The 22,738-nt window shown below is 54.7% G+C and overlaps 2 pseudogenes across 1 annotated transcript; both read left to right on the forward strand.

Moving 5' to 3' along the window:
- Positions 1 to 116: 116 nt before the first annotated feature.
- On the forward strand, positions 117 to 19,682 carry LOC149440479 (uncharacterized; annotated as a pseudogene). The gene is made up of 3 exons (XR_016307615.1): positions 117 to 308; positions 1,261 to 2,661; positions 17,078 to 19,682. The product of XR_016307615.1 is annotated as an uncharacterized LOC149440479 (transcript).
- On the forward strand, positions 16,246 to 17,165 carry LOC149440480 (uncharacterized; annotated as a pseudogene).
- Positions 19,683 to 22,738: the final 3,056 nt, after the last annotated feature.

Here is a 22,738-nt window from a genome sequence, read left to right on the forward strand (position 1 = left end):
TGGAGACTGAGTATTTTATTATTGATTTCGTATGAATGGAAGTATAATGTGAGCGTGTCAGAATGTATGAACTGTAACCAGAGAACGCGTGACAGAGGGCGGGATATCAACGCATAAAGTAGGAGGCCGTTATTAAAATCGCCACAAGATGGCGATATCACTTATGGTCAACAGATGCTCAGAGAGGAAGTGATGTCATGTAGGAACAGGAAGTGATGTAAGACAAGGCGTTATATAAGGGAAAGACAAGAAGTTCTGGGAGAGAGAAGAACGAGAGAGAGGAGACATCAGTGGAAGACACCGAGGAGGTAATGAGATCTTATTGTCTATTTACACCCAGTAACCCCCCCATCATGTCCGTCCTCTTCCTCCACCGTCATGCTCATCCTCCATCATCACTGTGACGTCTTTTATGGTTTATAGACCGGATACGTCCTAAATATAGAGCCATTTATCCAATTGTCCATCCGGAGCCTCTGGTTTATAGACCGGATACGTCCTAAATATAGAACCATTTATCCAACCGTCCATCCGGAGCCTCTGGTTTATAGACCGGATACGTCCTAAATATAGAGCCATTTATCCAACCGTCCATCCAGAGCCTCTGGTTTATAGACCGGATACATCCTAAATATAGAACCATTTATCTAACCGTCCATCCAGAGCCTCTGGTTTATAGACCGGATACGTCCTAAATATAGAACCATTTATCCAACCGTCCATCCGGAGCCTCTGGTTTATAGACCGGATACGTCCTAAATATAGAACCATTTATCCAACCGTCCATCCAGAGCCTCTGGTTTATAGACCGGATACGTCCTAAATATAGAACCATTTATCCAACCGTCCATCCGGAGCCTCCGGTTTATAGACCGGATACGTCCTAAATATAGAACCATTTATCCAACCGTCCATCCAGAGCCTCCGGTTTATAGACCGAATACGTCCTAAATATAGAACCATTTATCCAACCGTCCATCCAGAGCCTCCGGTTTATAGACCGGATACGTCCTAAATATAGAACCATTTATCCAACCGTCCATCCAGAGCCTCTGGTTTATAGACCGGATACGTCCTAAATATAGAACCATTTATCCAACAGTCCATCCAGAGCCTCTGGTTTATAGACCGGATACGTCCTAAATATAGAGCCATTTATCCAACCGTCCATCCAGAGCTCTGGGAATATGTTGAGTGATAGACATGACTTCTGAATACAAGGAGTATAAAAAAGAAATATATATTATAATTGTTTTTCAGAACATGGACAGTATTTTTGGAATCTAAATACAGCAGAGAAACATCCTATTATATCTCCAGATTGCACCATATTCTCCAAAAGTAACATTTTACTGGTTGCCAACATCAATGGATCCTTCGAATCCCGAGGAATCTTCTGACAGATCCCATACTATGACTTCAGATGTCTATCTAAGATCAATGGATCCTTCTAATCCTGTGGAATCTTCTCATAAATCCCATACTATGACTTCAGATGCCCATCCAGGTTCTCACAATGCTGACAGATCAAAAGATCCATCCAATCCCCAGAAATCCTCCCCAAGCCATGAGGGAGCTCACAGAGGAAGGAGCTCATTGTCATGTTTAGTGTGCGAAAAAACATTCACTGAAAAAAAAGCATTTCTTAAGCACCAGAAATCTCACAAGATTGAGCGTCCTCATTCATGTCCAGAGTGTGGAAAATGTTTCCCTAAGAAATATAGACTTGTTATACACGAGAGAATGCACACGGGTGAACGCCCCTTTTGCTGTTCAGAGTGTGGTAAAGGTTTTCCTAACAAACAAAACCTCATTAGACACCAGAGAATTCATAAGGGTGAGCGTCCCTTTTCCTGTTCAGAGTGCGGAAAAGGTTTTTCTGAAAAAGGAAAACTTCTGGAACACCAAAAAAGTCACACCGGTGAGCGTCCTTATTCATGTTCAGAGTGCGGAAAATGTTTTCCTAACAAAGACAAACTTCTTCTACACCAGAGAATTCACACGGGTGAGCGTCCCTTTTCATGTTCAGAGTGCGGAAAATGTTTCTCTGACTATGGAAACTTTCGTAAACACCAGAGAGTTCACACTGGTGAGCGTCCCTTTTCGTGTTCAGTGTGCGGGAAATGTTTTTCAGAACAAGGAAACCTTCGTAAACATGAAAGGAATCACACTGGTGACCGTCCCCATTCATGCTCAGAGTGTGGAAAAAGTTTTCCCAAAAAAGAAACCCTTCTTCTACACCAGAGAATCCACTCAGGCGAGCGTCCTTATTCTTGTCCAGAGTGCGGGAATTCTTTCGCTTCTAAAGGAACTCTTGCTACTCACCAGAGAATTCACTCAGGCGTGAGTCCGTATTCGTGTTCGGTGTGCGGGAAATGTTTCAACATAAAAGCAGGCCTTGTTAGACACCAGAGAATTCATACGGGTGAGCATCCTTATTCATGTTCAGAGTGCGGGAAATGTTTCACTGCCAAGGAAACCCTTGTTAAACACCAGAGAACTCACTCAGGTGAGCGTCCTTATTCATGTTCAGAGTGCGGGAAAAGTTTTGCAATCAAGCAAACCCTTGTTTCTCACCAGAGACTTCACTCGGGGGAGCGTCCCTATTTATGTACAGAGTGCGGGAAATGTTTCACTGCAAGACAGTCACTTCTTGGACACATGACAAGACACATCTCAGAGCATCCGAACAACTTTCAGACGGTGGTAAATGTTTTACAGATCACATGAGTCTAATCGGAGAGAAGACTCTTGACAAATGTTCGATGGCTTTTATCGGGGGGGGGAACTTTTTTGTCCATAGAACCACCGGAGGGTAAAAATTGGGTTTATAATGGAGTCCATCCCGGCAAAAGTCCATGTTTTTAGGTGGAGTCTTGTGTTGGCTTCTTCTGTTTCTTGGAGGCGCCAAATGGTGGGAAGAGACTCCTATATCTGCGGTATAATCTGGGCGGGGTCATAAAGATATACTGAAGATAATATCTAACTTGTAAATCTAATGAAAGAGAAATCCAGGACGCACAATGGCGCTCATGACTGATGTCTTCACCAGAGTTTGAGGGACACCTGATGTCTTCACCGGAGTTTGAGGGACACCTGATGTCTCCACAAGAGTAAGGGACACCTGATGTCTCCACGGGAGTGTGAGGGTTCCCTGAAGGTCTCCACAGGAATGTGAGGGTTCCCTGAAGGTCTCCACAGGAATGTGAGGGACCCCTGAAGGTCTCCACGGGAGTTTTAGGGCCCCCTGAAGTTCTCCACGGGAGTGTGAGGGACCCCTGATGTCTCCATGGGAGTTTGAGGGACACCTGATGTCCCCACGGGAGTTTGAGGGACACCTGATGTCCCCACGGGAGTTTGAGGGACCTCTGAAGTCCCCATGGGAGGCTGGCGGACCCCTGAAGTCTCTACAGGAGTCTAATAAACCCCTGATATCTCCATAGGAGTCTGAAGGATCCCTGATGTCTCCACGTGAGTTTGAGGGACCCCTGATGTCTCCACGGGAGTCTGAAGGACCCCTGATGTCTCCACGGGAGTCTGAAGGACCTCAATATCTCCATACATAGAACCTGTCACCTGCCCAATGCTATCACATGGCAGCCTGTTTGATAGCAATAAAGTAAAAAACAAAAATGTAAAAATAAATAAATAAATGGCACATCCCCATTCTCCTGCCCACCCAAGTGTGGACAAACAGGAGCACAGGGTGCCCATGTGTATGTAAGTCAGATGAGAGGTAACTGAGAACACTCTTGGGTTGGGTTGGGTTGGGTTGGCTGGGGCAAAGGGCAGGAAAGACGATAGGAGTCTAATAAACCCCTGATATCTCCATAGGAGTCTGAAGGACCCCTGATGTCTCCACGGGAGTCTGAGGGACCCCTGATGTCTTTACAGGAGTCTGAAGGATCCCTTATGTCTCCACAGGAGTCTAATGGACCCCTGAAGAGAATATCCGACCTATAAACCTAATGAAAGAAATACAGGAAGCACAACGGAACCATGGAATTCTGACGAACCCCTGATGTCTCCACGGGAGTCTGACGGACCCCTGATGTCTCCACGGGAGTCTGAAGGACCCCTGATGTCTCCACGTGAGTTTGAGGGACCCCTGATGTCTCCACGGGAGTCTGACGGACCCCTGATGTCTCCACGGGAGTCTGAAGGACCCCTGAAGAGAATATCCAACCTAGAAATCTAGTGAAAGAAATACAGGAAGCACAACAGCGCTTATGTCCCCACCCTTGCTTCCCCCGGAGTGCCAGCCTCCCATCCATATTACATTTCCTAAATACTCCTGTACATGCATGAATGCAGTAAGTGGGCGGAGTTATGTGTATTTGAAGATCTACACATAGAGAATTAACCTGTAAAGTTCAATAACAAACTTTGACACCAAATGTACGGGCGGATGTGACTTGGTTTTTCCATCACAATGACGGCAGTAAATGTAGAGATCTATAAAGGAAGGAAGATGGAGGCAGATTACTGCGCATGCCCGGTCGGCACTCTCCTCGATCAGCAGTGAGCGCGCTTCTTAGGTGTTCAATTGTTACTTTAATAATAATGGAAAAAAATATATCCATAAACAGTCCAATGAAACGAGGACAGTCGCATGGCTAAAGTCCTGCCCCTTCTACTTGTAATAAAGCTTTGTGAATGGAGCCTTTTGTTAGATTTCGATATTCAGTTTTTTTTTTTTTTTTTTTTTTATTTCATTCTTTAGTTCCACATTTCTGAAAAATAAAAATTCTATCATTATTGTTTTTGTGCTTTATTTTACTGTTTGGATGTGATGTGAAGTATTATCTGTGTGTGTGTTCACCGATGTATCCTATGAGAAGCATGGGCCACAAAGAGGCTGGTAACATAATGAAACGTCATGTCATACCTCCCAAATGTCCCTGATTCTGCAGGCCTGTCCCCAAATTACAACCAAGTTCCAAATCTGCAGAGCCAGAGCCTGGTACCAACGAGTACTGTATGTACTGTAGCTGTAGGGCCACCCGGTCACTTTTATGTGACTCTTGCTGCGCTCCTTCTCCAGGACTTCCCCTGTGTGGTTCCTAGGGCTCTCATGGGACTAAATTTAGGATGGTGAGTTCCCTCCTGACCCCCCCCATATCGTGCCCTCCTGACTCCCCCCTGTACCGTGCCCTCCTGACTCTCCCTGTACCGTGCCCTCCTGACTCCCCCCCCCCCCCCCCCGTACCGTGCCCTCCTGACTCCCCCCCGTACCGTGCCCTCCTGACTCCCCCCCGTACCGTGCCCTCCTGACTCCCCCCCCGTACCGTGCCCTCCTGACCCCCCGTACCGTGCCCTCCTGACCCCCCGTACCGTGCCCTCCTGACTCCCCCCGTACCGTGCCCTCCTGACTCTCCCTGGACCGTGCCCTCCTGACTCCCCCCCCCCCCCCCCCCCGTACCGTGCCCTCCTGACTCTCCCCCCGTACCGTGCCCTCCTGACTCCCCCCCCGTACCGTGCCCTCCTGACCCCCCGTACCGTGCCCTCCTGACTCCCCCTGGACCGTGCCCTCCTGACTCCCCCCCTGTACCATGCCCTCCTGACTCCCCCCCCACGTACCGTGCCCTCCTGACTCCGCCCCCGTACGTGCTCTCCTGACCCCCCGTACCGTGCCCTCCTGACTCCCCCCGTACCGTGCCCTCCTGACTCTCCCTGGACCGTGCCCTCCTGACTCCCCCCTGTACCGTGCCCTCCTGACTCCCCCCTGTACCGTGCCCTCCGGACTCTCCCCGGACCGTGCCTTCCTGACTCCCCCCGTACAGTGCCCTCCTGACTTCCCCCTGTAACGTGCCCTCCTGACTCTCCCCGTACTGTGCCCTCCTGACTCCCCCCGTACAGTGCTCTCCTGACTCCCCCCCATACCGTGCCCTCCTCACTCCCCCCCCCCCCCCACCGTACCGTGCCCTCCTGATTCTCCCCGTACCGTGCCCTCCTGACTCTCCCCATACCACATCCTTCTGACTCTCCCCAATCCGTGCCCTCCTGACTCCCCCCGTACAGTACCCTCCTGACTCTCCCTCGTACCGTGCCTTCCTGACTCTCCCCCGTACCGTGCCCTCCTGACTCCCCCCTGTACCGTGCCCTCCTGACTCCCCCCTGTACCGTGCCCTCCTGACTCTCCCCGTACCATGCCCTCTTGATCCCAGTATTGTGCCATCCTGACTCCCCCCGTACCGTGCCCTCCTGACTCTCCCTGTACCGTACCCTCCTGACTCTCCCTGTACCATGCCCTCCTGACTCTCCCCCATACCGTGCCCTCCTGATCCCAGTATTGTGCCCTCCTGACTCTCCCTGGACCGTGCCCTCCTGACTCTCCCTGGACCGTGCCCTCCTGACTCTCCCCGTACCGTGCCCTCCTTACTCCCCCCATACCGTGCCCTCCTGACCCCCTGTACCGTGCCCTCCTGATCCCAGTATTGTGCCCTCCTGACTCTCCCCGTACCGTGCCCTCCTGACTCTCCCCGTACCGTGCCCTTCTGACTCTCCCCGTACCGTGCCCTCCTGACTCCCCCCGTACAGTACCCTCCTGACTCTCCCCCGTACCGTGCCCTCCTGACTCTCCCCCGGACCGTGCCCTCCTGACTCCCCCCGTACAGTACCCTCCTGACTCTCCCCCGTACCGTGCTCTCCTGACTCTCCCCCGTACCGTGCCCTCCTGACTCCCCCTGTACCGTGCCCTCCTGACTCTACCCCGTACCGTGCCCTCCTGAATCCCCCCTGTACTGTACCCTCCTGACTCTCCCTGTACCGTGCCCTCCTGATCCCAGTATTGTGCCCTCCTGACTCTCCCCGTACAGTACCCTCCTGACTCCCCCCTGTACCGTTCCCTCCTGACTCTCCCCCATACCGTGCCCTCCTGACTCTACCTGTACCGTGCCCTCCTGACTCTACCTGTACCGTGCCCTCCTGACTCCCCCCGTACAGTGCCCTCCTGACTCCCCCGTACCGTGCACTCCTGACTCCCCCCCGTACAGTACCCTCCTGACTCTCCCCCGTACCGTGCCCTCCTGACTCTCCCCCATACCGTGCCCTCCTGACTCCCCCCTGTACCGTGCCCTCCTGACTCTCCCCCATACCGTGCCCTCCTGACTCTCCCCCATACCGTGCCCTCCTGACACCCCCGGACCGTGCCCTCCTGACTGCCTCCTGAACCGTGCCCTCCTGACTCCCCCCTGTACCATGCCCTCCTGACTCTCCCTGTACCATGCCCTCCTGATCCCAGAATTGTGCCCTCCTGACTCCCCCCGTACCGTGCCCTCCTGACTCCCTCCTGTACCATGCCCTCCTGACTCTCCCTGTACCATGCCCTCCTGATCCCAGAATTGTGCCCTCCTGACTCCCCCCGTACCGTGCCCTCCTGACTCCCTCCTGTACCGTGCCCTCCTGACTCCCCCCTGTACCGTGCCCTCCTGACTCTCCCCCATACCGTGCCCTCCTGACCTCCTGTACCGTGCCCTCCTGATCCCAGTATTGTGCCCTCCTGACTCCCCCCTGTACCGTGCCCTCCTGACTCCCCCCTGTACCGTGCCCTCCTGACTCTCCCCGTACCGTGCCCTCCTGACTCTCCCCCATACCGTGCCCTCCTGACTCCCCCTGTACCGTGCCCTCCTGACTCTCCCCGTACCGTGCCCTCCTGATCCCAGTATTGTGCCCTCCTGACTCCCCCCTGTACTGTGCCCTCCTGACTCCCCCCCGTACCGTGCCCTCCTGACTCTCCCCGTACCGTGCCCTCCTGACTCTCCCCGTACCGTGCCCTCCTGACTCTCCCCGTACCGTGCCCTCCTGACTCTCCCCGTACCGTGCCCTTCTGACTCTCCCCGTACCGTGCCCTCCTGACTCCCCCCGTACAGTACCCTCCTGACTCTCCCCCATACTGTGCCCTCCTGACTCTCCCTGTACCGTGCCCTCCTGACTCTCCCTGTACCGTGCCCTCCTGACTCTCCCCCATACTGTGCCCTCCTGACCCCCTGTACCGTGCCCTCCTGATCCCAGTATTGTGCCCTCCTGACTCCCCCGGTACCGTGCCCTCCTGACTCTCCCCGTACCATGCCCTCCTGATCCCAGTATTGTGCCCTCCCGACTCCCCACGTACCGTGCCCTCCTGACTCTCCCCCATACCGTGCCCTCCTGACTCTCCCCCATACCGTGCCCTCCTGACCCCCTGTACCGTGCCCTCCTGATCCCAGTATTGTGCCCTCCTGACTCTCCCCGTACCGTGCCCTCCTGACTCTCCCCGTACCGTGCCCTCCTGACTCTCCCCGTACCGTGCCCTCCTGACTCTCCCCGTACCGTGCCCTCCTGACTCTCCCCGTACCGTGCCCTCCTGACTCCCCCCGTACAGTGCCCTCCTGACTCTCCGCCGTACCGTGCCCTCCTGACTCTCCCCCGGACCGTGCCCTCCTGACTCCCCCCGTACAGTACCCTCCTGACTCTCCCCCGTACCGTGCTCTCCTGACTCTCCCCCGTACCGTGCCCTCCTGACTCCCCCTGTACCGTGCCCTCCTGACTCTACCCCGTACCGTGCCCTCCTGAATCCCCCCTGTACCGTACCCTCCTGACTCTCCCTGTACCGTGCCCTCCTGATCCCAGTATTGTGCCCTCCTGACTCTCCCCGTACAGTACCCTCCTGACTCCCCCCTGTACCGTTCCCTCCTGACTCTCCCCCATACCGTGCCCTCCTGACTCTACCTGTACCGTGCCCTCCTGACTCCCCCCGTACAGTGCCCTCCTGACTCCCCCATACCGTGCCCTCCTGACTCCCCCCGTACCGTGCCCTCCTGACTCCCCCCGTACAGTACCCTCCTGACTCTCCCCCGTACCGTGCCCTCCTGACTCTCCCCCATGCCGTGCCCTCCTGACTCCCCCCTGTACCGTGCCCTCCTGACTCTCCCCGTACCGTGCCCTCCTGACTCTCCCCCATACCGTGCCCTCCTGACACCCCCGGACCGTGCCCTCCTGACTGCCTCCTGAACCGTGCCCTCCTGACTCTCCCCGTACCATGCCCTCCTGATCCCAGAATTGTGCCCTCCTGACTCCCCCCGTACCGTGCCCTCCTGACTCCCTCCTGTACCGTGCCCTCCTGACTCCCCCCCGTACCGTGCCCTCCTGACTCTCCCCCATACCGTGCCCTCCTGACCCCCTGTACCGTGCCCTCCTGATCCCAGTATTGTGCCCTCCTGACTCCCCCAGTACCGTGCCCTCCTGACTCCCCCCTGTACCGTGCCCTCCTGACTCTCCCCGTACCGTGCCCTCCTGACTCTCCCCCATACCGTGCCCTCCTGACTCCCCCCTGTACCGTGCCCTCCTGACTCCCCCCCCCCCCCCCCCCGTACCGTGCCCTCCTGACTCTCCCCGTACTGTGCCCTTCTGACTCTCCCCGTACCATGCCCTCCTGACTCCCCCCGTACAGTACCCCCCTGACTCTCCCCCGTACCGTACCCTCCTGACTCTCCCCCGTACCGTGCCCTCCTGACTCCCCCCGTACAGTACCCTCCTGACTCTCCCCCATACCGTGCTCTCCTGACTCTCCCCCATACTGTGCCCTCCTGACTCCCCCTGTACCGTGCCCTCCTGACTCTCCCCGTACCGTGCCCTTCTGACTCTCCCCGTACCGTGCCCTCCTGACTCCCCCCGTACAGTACCCTCCTGACTCTCCCCCGTACCGTGCTCTCCTGACTCTCCCCCATACTGTGCCCTCCTGACTCTCCCCGTACAGTACCCTCCTGATTCTGCCCTGTACCGTTCCCTCCTGACTCTCCCCCATAGCGTGCCCTCCTGACTCTACCTGTACCGTGCCCTCCTAACTCCCCCCCTGTACCGTGCCCTCCTGACTCCCCCCGTACAGTGCCCTCCTGACTCCCCCGTACCGTGCCCTCCTGACTCCCCCCGTACCGTGCCCTCCTGACTCTCCCCCATACTGTGCCATCCTGACTCCCCCCTGTACCGTGCCCTCCTGACTCTTCCCGTACCGTGCCCTCCTGACTCTCCCCCATACCGTGCCCTCCTGACCCCCCCGGACCGTGCCCTCCTGACTCCCCCCTGTACCGTGCCCTCCTGACTCCCCCCTGTACCGTCCCCTCCTGACTCCCCCCTGTACCGTGCCCTCCTGACTCTCCCCCATACCGTGCCCTCCTGACCCCCTGTACCGTGCCCTCCTGATCCCAGTATTGTGCCCTCCTGACTCCCCCAGTACCGTGCCCTCCTGACTCCCCCCTGTACCGTGCCCTCCTGACTCTCCCCCATACCGTGCCCTCCTGACTCTCCCCCATACCGTGCCCTCCTGACTCCCCCCTGTACCGTGCCCTCCTGACTCCCCCCCCCCGTACCGTGCCCTCCTGACTCTCCCCCATACTGTGCCCTCCTGACTCTCCCTGTACCGTGCCCTCCTGACTCTCCCCCATACCGTGCCCTCCTGACCCCCTGTACCGTGCCCTCCTGACTCCCCCCTGTACTGTGCCCTCCTGACTCCCCCCCGTACCGTGCCCACCTGACTCTCCCCGTACCGTGCCCTTCTGACTCTCCCCGTACCGTGCCCTCCTGACTCCCCCCGTACAGTACCCTCCTGACTCTCCCCCGTACCGTGCTCTCCTGACTCTCCCCCATACTGTGCCCTCCTGACTCTCCCTGTACCGTGCCCTCCTGACTCTCCCTCATACCGTGCCCTCCTGACCCCCTGTACCGTGCCCTCCTGATCCCAGTATTGTGCCCTCCTGACTCCCCCGGTACCGTGCCCTCCTGACTCCCCCCTGTACCGTGCCCTCCTGACTCTTCCCGTACCGTGCCCTCCTGACTCTCCCCCATACCGTGCCCTCCTGACTCCCCCCTGTACCGTGCCCTCCTGACTCCCCCCCCGTACCGTGCCCTCCTGACTCTCCCCGTACTGTGCCCTTCTGACTCTCCCCGTACAGTACCCTCCTGACTCTCCCCCGTACAGTACCCTCCTGACTCTCCCCCGTACCGTGCCCTCCTGACTCCCCCCGTACAGTACCCTCCTGACTCTCCCCCGTACCGTGCTCTCCTGACTCTCCCCCATACTGTGCCCTCCTGACTCCCCCTGTACCGTGCCCTCCTGACTCTCCCCGTACCGTGCCCTCCTGATCCCAGTATTGTGCCCTCCTGACTCCCCCCGTACCGTGCCCTCCTGATTCCCCCCTGTACCGTGCCCTCCTGATTCCCCCCTGTACCGTGCCCTCCTGATTCCCCCCTGTACCGTGCCCTCCTGACTCTCCCCGTACCGTGCCCTTCTGACTCTCCCCGTACCGTGCCCTCCTGACTCCCCCCGTACAGTACCCTCCTGACTCTCCCCCGTACCGTGCTCTCCTGACTCTCCCCCATACTGTGCCTTCCTGACTCCCCCTGTACCGTGCCCTCCTGACTCTCCCCGTACCATGCCCTCCTGATCCCAGTATTGTGCCCTCCTGACTCTCCCCGTACCGTGCCCTTCTGACTCTCCCCGTACCGTGCCCTCCTGACTCCCCCCGTACAGTACCCTCCTGACTCTCCCCCGTACCGTGCTCTCCTGACTCTCCCCCATACTGTGCCCTCCTGACTCCCCCTGTACCGTGCCCTCCTGACTCTCCCCGTACCGTGCCCTCCTGATCCCAGTATTGTGCCCTCCTGACTCCCCCCGTACCGTGCCCTCCTGACTCCCCCCTGTACCGTACCCTCCTGACTCTCCCTGTACCGTGCCCTCCTGATCCCAGTATTGTGCCCTCCTGACTCTCCCCGTACAGTACCCTCCTGATTCTGCCCTGTACCGTTCCCTCCTGACTCTCCCCCATAGCGTGCCCTCCTGACTCTACCTGTACCGTGCCCTCCTAACTCCCCCCCTGTACCGTGCCCTCCTGACTCCCCCCGTACAGTGCCCTCCTGACTCCCCCGTACCGTGCCCTCCTGACTCTCACCCGTACCGTGCCCTCCTGACTCCCCCCGTACCGTGCCCTCCTGACTCTCCCCCATACTGTGCCATCCTGACTCCCCCCTGTACCGTGCCCTCCTGACTCTTCCCGTACCGTGCCCTCCTGACTCTCCCCCATACCGTGCCCTCCTGACCCCCCCGGACCGTGCCCTCCTGACTCCCCCCTGTACCGTGCCCTCCTGACTCCCCCCTGTACCGTGCCCTCCTGACTCCCCCCTGTACCGTGCCCTCCTGACTCTCCCCCATACCGTGCCCTCCTGACCCCCTGTACCGTGCCCTCCTGATCCCAGTATTGTGCCCTCCTGACTCCCCCAGTACCGTGCCCTCCTGACTCCCCCCTGTACCGTGCCCTCCTGACTCTCCCCCATACCGTGCCCTCCTGACTCTCCCCCATACCGTGCCCTCCTGACTCTCCCCCATACCGTGCCCTCCTGACTCCCCCCTGTACCGTGCCCTCCTGACTCCCCCCCCCCCCGTACCGTGCCCTCCTGACTCTCCCCGTACTGTGCCCTTCTGACTCTCCCCGTACCGTGCCCTCCTGACTCCCCCCGTACAGTACCCCCCTGACTCTCCCCCGTACCGTACCCTCCTGACTCTCCCCCGTACCATGCCCTCCTGACTCCCCCCGTACAGTACCCTCCTGACTCTCCCCCATACCGTGCTCTCCTGACTCTCCCCCATACTGTGCCCTCCTGACTCCCCCTGTACCGTGCCCTCCTGACTCTCCCCGTACCGTGCCCTCCTGATCCCAGTATTGTGCCCTCCTGACTCTCCCCCGTACCGTGCTCTCCTGACTCTCCCCCGTACCGTGCCCACCTGACTCCCCCTGTACCGTGCCCTCCTGACTCTACCCCGTACCGTGCCCTCCTGAATCCCCCCTGTACTGTACCCTCCTGACTCTCCCTGTACCGTGCCCTCCTGATCCCAGTATTGTGCCCTCCTGACTCTCCCCGTACAGTACCCTCCTGACTCCCCCCTGTACTGTGCCCTCCTGACTCCCCCCCGTATCGTGCCCTCCTGACTCCCCCCCGTACAGTACCCTCCTGACTCCCCCCCGTACAGTACCCTCCTGACTCTCCCCCGTACCGTGCCCTCCTGACTCTCCCCCATACCGTGCCCTCCTGACTCCCCCCTGTACCGTGCCCTCCTGACTCTCCCCCATACCGTGCCCTCCTGACTCTCCCCCATACCGTGCCCTCCTGACACCCCCGGACCGTGCCCTCCTGACTGCCTCCTGAACCGTGCCCTCCTGACTCCCCCCTGTACCATGCCCTCCTGACTCTCCCTGTACCATGCCCTCCTGATCCCAGAATTGTGCCCTCCTGACTCCCCCCGTACCGTGCCCTCCTGACTCCCTCCTGTACCATGCCCTCCTGACTCTCCCTGTACCATGCCCTCCTGATCCCAGAATTGTGCCCTCCTGACTCCCCCCGTACCGTGCCCTCCTTACTCCCTCCTGTACCGTGCCCTCCTGACTCCCCCCTGTACCATGCCCTCCTGACTCTCCCCCATACCGTGCCCTCCTGACCCCCTGTACCGTGCCCTCCTGATCCCAGTATTGTGCCCTCCTGACTCCCCCCTGTACCGTGCCCTCCTGACTCCCCCCTGTACCGTGCCCTCCTGACTCCCCCCTGTACCGTGCCCTCCTGACTCTCCCCGTACCGTGCCCTCCTGACTCTCCCCCATACCGTGCCCTCCTGACTCCCCCTGTACCGTGCCCTCCTGACTCTCCCCGTACCGTGCCCTCCTGATCCCAGTATTGTGCCCTCCTGACTCCCCCCTGTACTGTGCCCTCCTGACTCCCCCCCGTACCGTGCCCTCCTGACTCTCCCCGTACCGTGCCCTCCTGACTCTCCCCGTACCGTGCCCTCCTGACTCTCCCCGTACCGTGCCCTTCTGACTCTCCCCGTACCGTGCCCTCCTGACTCCCCCCGTACCGTGCTTTCCTGACTCTCCCCCGTACCGTGCTTTCCTGACTCTCCCCCATACTGTGCCCTCCTGACTCTCCCTGTACCGTGCCCTCCTGACTCTCCCTGTACCGTGCCCTCCTGACTCTCCCCCATACTGTGCCCTCCTGACCCCCTGTACCGTGCCCTCCTGATCCCAGTATTGTGCCCTCCTGACTCCCCCGGTACCGTGCCCTCCTGACTCTCCCCGTACCATGCCCTCCTGATCCCAGTATTGTGCCCTCCCGACTCCCCACGTACCGTGCCCTCCTGACTCCCCCCTGTACCGTGCCCTCCTGACTCTCCCCCATACCGTGCCCTCCTGACTCTCCCCCATACCGCGCCCTCCTGACCCCCTGTACCGTGCCCTCCTGATCCCAGTATTGTGCCCTCCTGACTCTCCCCGTACCGTGCCCTCCTGACTCTCCCCGTACCGTGCCCTCCTGACTCTCCCCGTACCATGCCCTCCTGACTCTCCCCGTACCGTGCCCTCCTGACTCCCCCCGTACAGTACCCTCCTGACTCTCCGCCGTACCGTGCCCTCCTGACTCTCCCCCGGACCGTGCCCTCCTGACTCCCCCCGTACAGTACCCTCCTGACTCTCCCCCGTACCGTGCTCTCCTGACTCTCCCCCGTACCGTGCCCTCCTGACTCCCCCTGTACCGTGCCCTCCTGACTCTACCCCGTACCGTGCCCTCCTGAATCCCCCCTGTACCGTACCCTCCTGACTCTCCCTGTACCGTGCCCTCCTGATCCCAGTATTGTGCCCTCCTGACTCTCCCCGTACAGTACCCTCCTGACTCCCCCCTGTACCGTTCCCTCCTGACTCTCCCCCATACCGTGCCCTCCTGACTCTACCTGTACCGTGCCCTCCTGACTCCCCCCGTACAGTGCCCTCCTGACTCCCCCATACCGTGCCCTCCTGACTCCCCCCGTAAAGTGCCCTCCTGACTCCCCCCGTACAGTACCCTCCTGACTCTCCCCCGTACCGTGCCCTCCTGACTCTCCCCCATGCCGTGCCCTCCTGACTCCCCCCTGTACCGTGCCCTCCTGACTCTCCCCGTACCGTGCCCTCCTGACTCTCCCCGTACCGTGCCCTCCTGACTCTCCCCCATACCGTGCCCTCCTGACACCCCCGGACCGTGCCCTCCTGACTGCCTCCTGAACCGTGCCCTCCTGACTCTCCCCGTACCATGCCCTCCTGATCCCAGAATTGTGCCCTCCTGACTCCCCCCGTACCGTGCCCTCCTGACTCCCTCCTGTACCGTGCCCTCCTGACTCCCCCCCGTACCGTGCCCTCCTGACTCTCCCCCATACCGTGCCCTCCTGACCCCCTGTACCGTGCCCTCCTGACCCCCTGTACCGTGCCCTCCTGATCCCAGTATTGTGCCCTCCTGACTCCCCCAGTACCGTGCCCTCCTGACTCCCCCCTGTACCGTGCCCTCCTGACTCCCCCCTGTACCGTGCCCTCCTGACTCTCCCCGTACCGTGCCCTCCTGACTCCCCCCTGTACCGTGCCCTCCTGACTCCCCCCTGTACCGTGCCCTCCTGACTCCCCCCTGTACCGTGCCCTCCTGACTCCCCCCTGTACCGTGCCCTCCTGACTCCCCCCCCCCCCCCCGTACCGTGCCCTCCTGACTCTCCCCGTACTGTGCCCTTCTGACTCTCCCCGTACCATGCCCTCCTGACTCCCCCCGTACAGTACCCCCCTGACTCTCCCCCGTACCGTACCCTCCTGACTCTCCCCCGTACCGTGCCCTCCTGACTCCCCCCGTACAGTACCCTCCTGACTCTCCCCCATACCGTGCTCTCCTGACTCTCCCCCATACTGTGCCCTCCTGACTCCCCCTGTACCGTGCCCTCCTGACTCTCCCCGTACCGTGCCCTTCTGACTCTCCCCGTACCGTGCCCTCCTGACTCCCCCCGTACAGTACCCTCCTGACTCTCCCCCGTACCGTGCTCTCCTGACTCTCCCCCATACTGTGCCCTCCTGACTCTCCCTGTACCGTGCATCCAGAGCCTCTGGTTTATAGACCGGATACGTCCTAAATGTAGAACCATTTATCCAACCGTCCATCCAGAGCCTCTGGTTTATAGACCGGATACGTCCTAAATATAGAGGTGGAGGAAGGTCCCTCACTATTCTTCATGATAACAATGTCCTCGATGCACATCTACTGTCACCTAGTATGGTTTGGGTGTATTATCTAATCTGGTTTAGATTTGTGGTTTGCAGTTATGATTGCACCCAATTAAATGCCAGAGCTCTGGGAAAGTGTTGAATGATAGACATGACTTCTGAATAGAAGATATAAAGTATAAAAACAAACATAACGTATATTAAAATTGTTTTCCAGAACATGGACAGTATTTTGGAATTTAAAAACATCAGAGAGATGTCTTATTTTTAAAGATTGCACTGCAGAAAATAGTGATGTTCTACAAAAGTAACATTTTACTGGTTGCCAACATCAATGGATCCCTCTAATCCCGAGGAATCTTTTACTAAATTCCATACTATGACTTCAGATGTCCATCTAAGATCAATGGATCCTTCTAATCCTGAGGAATCATCTGATAAATCCCATGCTATGACTTCAGATGTCCATATAAGACCAATGGATCCTAAACCTGAGGATCCTTCTGACAGATCCCATACTATGACTTCAGATGTCCACCTAAGGTCAATGGATCCTTCTAATCCTGAGGAATCTTCTGACAGATCCTATACTTGGACTTCAGATGTCTATCTAAGACCAATGGATCCTAATCCTGAGGAACCTTCTGACAGATCCCATATTATGAATTCAGATGTCCATCTAAGGTCAATGGATCCTTTTAATTCTGAGGAACCTTCTGATAAATCCCATAATATGACTTCAGATGTCTATCTAAGTTCTCACAGTGCTGACAGATCAACAGATCCATCCAATCATTTGAAATCCTCTTCAAGCCAGGAGGGAGCTCATTTTCATGTTCGGAGTGCGGGAAAACATTCTTTAAGAAAAAAGTTCTTCTTAAACACCAGAAATCTCACAAGGCTGAGCGTCCCTATTCATGTTCAGAGTGTGGGAAATGTTTTTCAAAGAAACAGAACTGTGAGGTACATGAGAGAATTCACACTGGTCAGCGTCCCTTTTGCTGTTCAGAGTGCGGAAAATGTTTTTATGATAAAGGAAGCCTTCGTTAACACCAAGGAATTCACATCGGTGAGCGTCCCTTTTTGTGTTTGGAATGTGGGAAATGTTTTTTTAAGAATTACAAACTTCTTCAACATCAGAGAATTCACACGGGTGAACGTCCTTTTTGCTGTTCGGAGTGTGGAAAATGTTTTTCTGAAAAAAGAAACCTTCTTAAACATCAGAGAATTCATACAGGTTAGCGTCCCTATTCATGTTTAGAGTGCGGGAAATGTTTTTCAGAACAAGGAAACCTTCGTAAACACGAAAGAAAACACACCGGTGACCATCCTTATTCATGTTTGGAGTGTGGAAAAGGTTTTACCAGTAAAGAACTCCTTCTTGTGCACCAGGGAATTCACTCAGGTGAGCATCCTTATTCATGTTCAGAGTGCGGGAAATATTTCACTGCCAAGCATACTTTTGTTAAACACCAGAGAATTCATTCAGGTGAGAGTCTTTATGCATGTTCGGTGTGCGGGAAATGTTTCATCCAAAAAGAAGGCCTTGTTGGACATGAGAGAATTCATACGGGTGAGCGTCCTTATTCATGTTCAGATTGCGGGAAATGTTTCAATTCCAAGGACTACCTTGTTAAACACACGAGAATTCACACAGGTGAGCGTCCTTATTCATGTTCAGAGTGCGGGAAATGTTTCACTGCCAAAGAGATCCTTGTTGCTCACCAGAAAATTCACTCAAGCGAGCGTTCTTATTCATGTTCAGAGTGCGGGAAATGTTTAACCACCAAAGAGAGCCTCATTTCTCACCAGAAAATTCACTCAGGCGAGCGTCCTTATTCGTGTTCTGAGTGCTGGAAATGTTTCACTGAGAAGGGATACCTTGTTAAACACCAGAGAACTCACTTGGGTAAGCGCCCCTATTTATGTACAGAGTGCGGGAAAGGTTTCACTGCAAAACACTCGCTTCTTAAACACATGACAAGGCACAGCTCAGAGCATCCCAACAACTTTCAGACGGTGGTGAATGTTTTACAGATCACATGAGTCTAATCGGAGAGAAGACGCCCGCTGCGCTGACTTTTATCAGGGGGGGGGGGGGTTAGTCCATAGAAAATGGAGGGTAAAAAATGGGTTTCTGACAGGGTTCATGCTGGCAAAAGGCATGATTTTTTTTTATTTATTAGTTTATTAGGGCGGAGTCTTCTATTGGCTTCTTCAGTTTCTTGGAGACTCCAAATGGTGGGAGGAGCCTCCTGTAACTGCAATCTAATCTGGGCGGGGTCATAAAGAATCGAGTCCGTCCTATACTAAAGATAATATCGGGTCCCATAAATCCAATGAAAGAGAAATCCAGGACGCACCTCCCCCCCGTAATTCCAGCGCCACATCCGTATTACATCTCCGAAATACTCCTGTACAGGTGTGGGCGCTGTAAGTGGGCGGAGTTACGTGTACATGAAGTCCTATACGTGGAAAGTTCAATCATTAAATAATAATTAAGGACCGCCCTATAGCAGATATACGCCATTGTGCGTTTCGGGGTAGGGGGCGCACGCATGCTACCTGCCCGCGCATGTCAATCACCGGGTCCCGGCTGGTATTTATCCACCGATGCCTGAAGATCACCGACGGGGAGGAAGATTGTTCTGTTTACAAACAGTCCTCCTCCCTGTCAGCTCGGTCACACTGCACAGCACAGCCATCAAGAGCAGTGTGAGTACAGTGAAGCACACAGACCCCGCCCCTAGTAATAGACCCCGCCCCCTAGTAAACCACTCCCAGCATACAGTGAACCTTTGATCGCCCCCCATGTTAACCCCTTCCTGCCCAGTGCCATTAGTACAGTGTTGGTGCTTTTTATTAGCACTGATCACTGTATTGGTGTCACTGGGGATGTCAGTGACACCAAGTTAGTTCCCCCCCCAGTGTTAGAATGCCCACTGCAGTCCCGCTACAAGTCGCTGATCGCCACCATTACTAGTAGAAAAAAAAAACCCCGCCATTTGTAGACGCTATAACTTTCACGTAAACCAATTAATTTACACGTATCGGGATTTTTTTTTTAGCAAAGACACGGAGCGGAATACATTCATGATGAAATTTATGTTAAAATTTGATTTTTTTTTTTTTTTTTTCCAGGACGTTTAGTAGCGAAAAGTCAAAAATATTATATTTTTCTCAAAAATAATCGGTCAAATTTCATCTTTTTTTTTTTAACTTAGACAATACATTTTGGACGAAATTTGATTTTTTTAAGAATTTTTTTTACTGGACGTTTTTAATAGCAAAATCAAAAATATTGTTTTTTTCTCAAAATTAATCGGTCAAATTTCAAATTTTTTTTTTTTAGCAAAGACACGGAGCGGAATACATTTATGATGCAATTTGTCGAAATTTGATTTTTTAAATTTTTTTTACTGGACGTGTTTTATAGCAAAAACTCCAAAATATTGTTTTTTTCTCATCATTGGTCGGTGTTATTTTTGCTTATGGCGCAAAAATTCAAAAAAACGCACAGGGGATCAAATACCACCGAAAGAAAGCTCCATTCGCGGGAAAAAAAGGACTTAAATTTAATTTGGGTGCAGCATTGCATGACCGCGCAATTGTCAGTTAAAGTAACGCAGCGCCGTAAGGCAAAAAATGGCCTGGTCAGGAGGGGGGGGGGGGGGGGGGGGTGAATCCTATGGAGGGCGAGGGGTTAAAAAAATTAATAAAAAAAGTCTGAAGAGATTTGATCATCCCAGCCACGTGGATAAAATAACGACCCTTCCACGTGTATAAAGCTTTGTGAATCGAGCCTCGTATGTGGGGTTTCAATATTCGGTTTGTTTTGCATTCTGTAGATTCGCATTTATTTTAGAATAATAAATATTAAAACTATCAATTGGTTGTTTTTTTTTTTTTAAATTTTATTTTTTTGCATCGTCTGGATTTGGCGTGAGGTGTCTGAAATGATCGATGTAACCTAATAGAAGAACGGACCACCGGGTAAGGTGTCAGGACCTGGATCGCCTGCTGGTAGCACTGTGCTTCGCAGAGCGGAAGGTTGTAGTTCATAGGGCACAGGAATCGGGAGCCAGATTGGGTTCAGGATTAGAAAAAATGGCACGCAGTCTCTGGCAGCAGAACAAAACATTGGAGTGGAAAGCAGGGGAGGACTTAAATACCCTCCCAGCAGCCAGCAGATCCCAGTATTCAGTTTCCACCTGGTACTGGCTGCTGGGAGGGTATTTAGGTCCCTCCCCTGCTAGAGACTGAGATCGGTTAAACTGGCGATGCAGAGAAGAGGGAACTAGGACTGGAATCAGAAACAAGAGGCAATAGGTCAAAGGATGCAAGGCAGGAGCAAGATCAGGGTCAGGATCAGAATAAATGGCACGCAGTCTCTGGCAGCAGAGCAAAACATTGGAGTGGAAAGCAGGGAAGGACTTAAATACCCTCCCAGCAGCCAGAAGATCCCAGTATTTAATTTCCACCTAATTCTGGCTGCTGGGAGGGTATTTAGGTCCCTCCCATACTAGTGCCTCTCACTCCAGTGCTTTTCTCTGCTGCCTGAGACTGCATGCCATTTATTCTGATCCTGATCTTCCTCCTGGTCATGCATTCTGTGCCCTACTGCCTCTTCTCTGCTCCTCTTGTTCTCCCTTCCCATCTCTTCTCTGCATCTGTACAGGTCTGTATTTAGGTCCCTCCCCTACTAGAGACTGAGACTAGTTAAACTGGCGATGCAGAGAATAGGGAACTAGGACTGGAATCAGGAACAAGAGGCAGTAGGGCACAGGATGCAAGGCAGGAGCAAGATCAGGGTCAGAATAAATGGCACTGGAACACTGGAGCGAGAGGCACTAGTTGAAGAGGACCTAAATACCCTCCCAGAAAATCCCGGTATTCAGTTTCCACCTGATTCTGGCTGCTGGGAGGGTATTTAGGTCCCTCCCCTACTAGAGACTGAGACCGGTTAAACTGGCGATGCAGAGAAGAGGGAACTAGGACTGGAATCAAAAACAAGAGGCAGCAGGGCACAGGATGCAAGGTAGGAGCAAAATCGGGGTCAGGAAAACAATAAATGGCACTGGAACACTGGGGCGAGAGGCACTAGTTGTGGAGGACCTAAATACCCTCCCAGCATTCTGACCCTGATCTTGCTCCTGCCTTGCATCCTGTGCCCTACTGCCTTTCGTTCCTGATTCCAGTCCTAGTTACTTCTTCTCTGCATCGTCAGTTTAACTGGTCTCAGACTCTAGTAGGGGAGGGACCTAAATACCCTCCCAGCAACCAGCATCAGGTGGAAACTGATTACTGGGATCTGCTGGCTACTGGGAGGGTATGTAGGTCCTCCCCTGCCTTCAGTGGTTTGCTCTGCTGTCCGAGACTGTGTGCCATTTATTCTGATCCTGATCTTCCTCCTTGTCCTGCATCTTGGCGCCCTACTGCTTCTTCTCTGCTCCTCTTGTTCCTGATTCCACTCCTAGTTCCTTCTTCCCATCTCTTCCCTGCATCTGTACAGGTATGAACACTAAGTGGGCGGAGTTATGTGTATTTGAGGTTCTCTGTAGAAAATGAACCTGCAAGGTGCAATAGACGCAAAATGTTCGGACGTGTGCGACTTGATTTTTCCATCACAATGATATTGGCAAATGTAGAGGACTGCAAAGAAAGGAAGAAGGTGGCGGGTTACTGAGCATGCCCGGTCGGCGCTCTTCTCGGTCAGCAGTGAGCGCGCTCGTAAAAAGGTATTTCATGGTTACTTTTAGTAATAATGTAAAAATAAAGTATCAATAAAAAAAGTCCCCCCCCCAAAAAAATGGAGAACTGTCACATGGCTGAAATCTCGCCCCTTCTACTTGTATTAAAGCTTTGTGAATTGAGCCTCACGGGTTGTATTCAATCATCCATTTTTTTTCCTCTTTCTTTAGTTTCACATTTATAAATAATAAAAACTCTGTCCAGTTGTTTATCTTTTTTTTGTGTAGTGTCTGGCTGTGATGTGAGGTATAATCTGTGTGTGTAATCGTCGATGTACCCGAATAGAAGGATGGCCCCTGAGGGGCAGAGGGGAAAATGATGGCATATAATGTAGGCTGCAGTGTTCATATATCACAAGGTGGTGACCTCATACCGCTCAACCATCCCGGATTCCACAGGAACGTCCTCGGATTTCCTTGGAATCCCAAAGTCTGATGCCAGAACAAATTCAGCCACTTGGCTCTAACAACGTCACCTGCGGAGGCGTAGCTTGAAGCTTGCGAGCCCCGATGCAACAGTTGACCTGGGGCCCCCTACTACCACCTGCTGCTTCCACTGGTGCCAAGATACTCCCATTACATGCCCGCACCATCTTATTAATGACATGCCCCCCTCCCCGCCATCCTAGTAATGACGTGCTGCGAGGGGAGATTTTTGCTGAAAAGTTAAAGCGAGGGGAATCTTGCTTGCAGGAGGAATTTTGCCCCTCTTGACCCCAACACTGTGGGTTACACACCCATGACTCCTTCACGCTTATCATTTTGTACTCCTGACCCTTCTCTCCAGGAGAAAAGAAAAGCAATGTGTAGAGAGGGTGGAACAGTGAGTTCAGTGGGTGAAATTCATTTGGCACTCTTTCCAGGTTGTGCCATTTCTAATCGGACTTTAACCACAATGACTTTGTTCCATGGTGCACTTTTCTCCCTGAGATGTCCTTCAAATGAAAGGTCCATCTCCATTCCT

Source organism: Staurois parvus, unplaced genomic scaffold (genome assembly GCF_062004578.1).
Source record: "Staurois parvus isolate SC_StPar_1 unplaced genomic scaffold, SC_StPar_1.0 ptg001079l, whole genome shotgun sequence".
NCBI lineage: Eukaryota > Metazoa > Chordata > Amphibia > Anura > Ranidae > Staurois > Staurois parvus.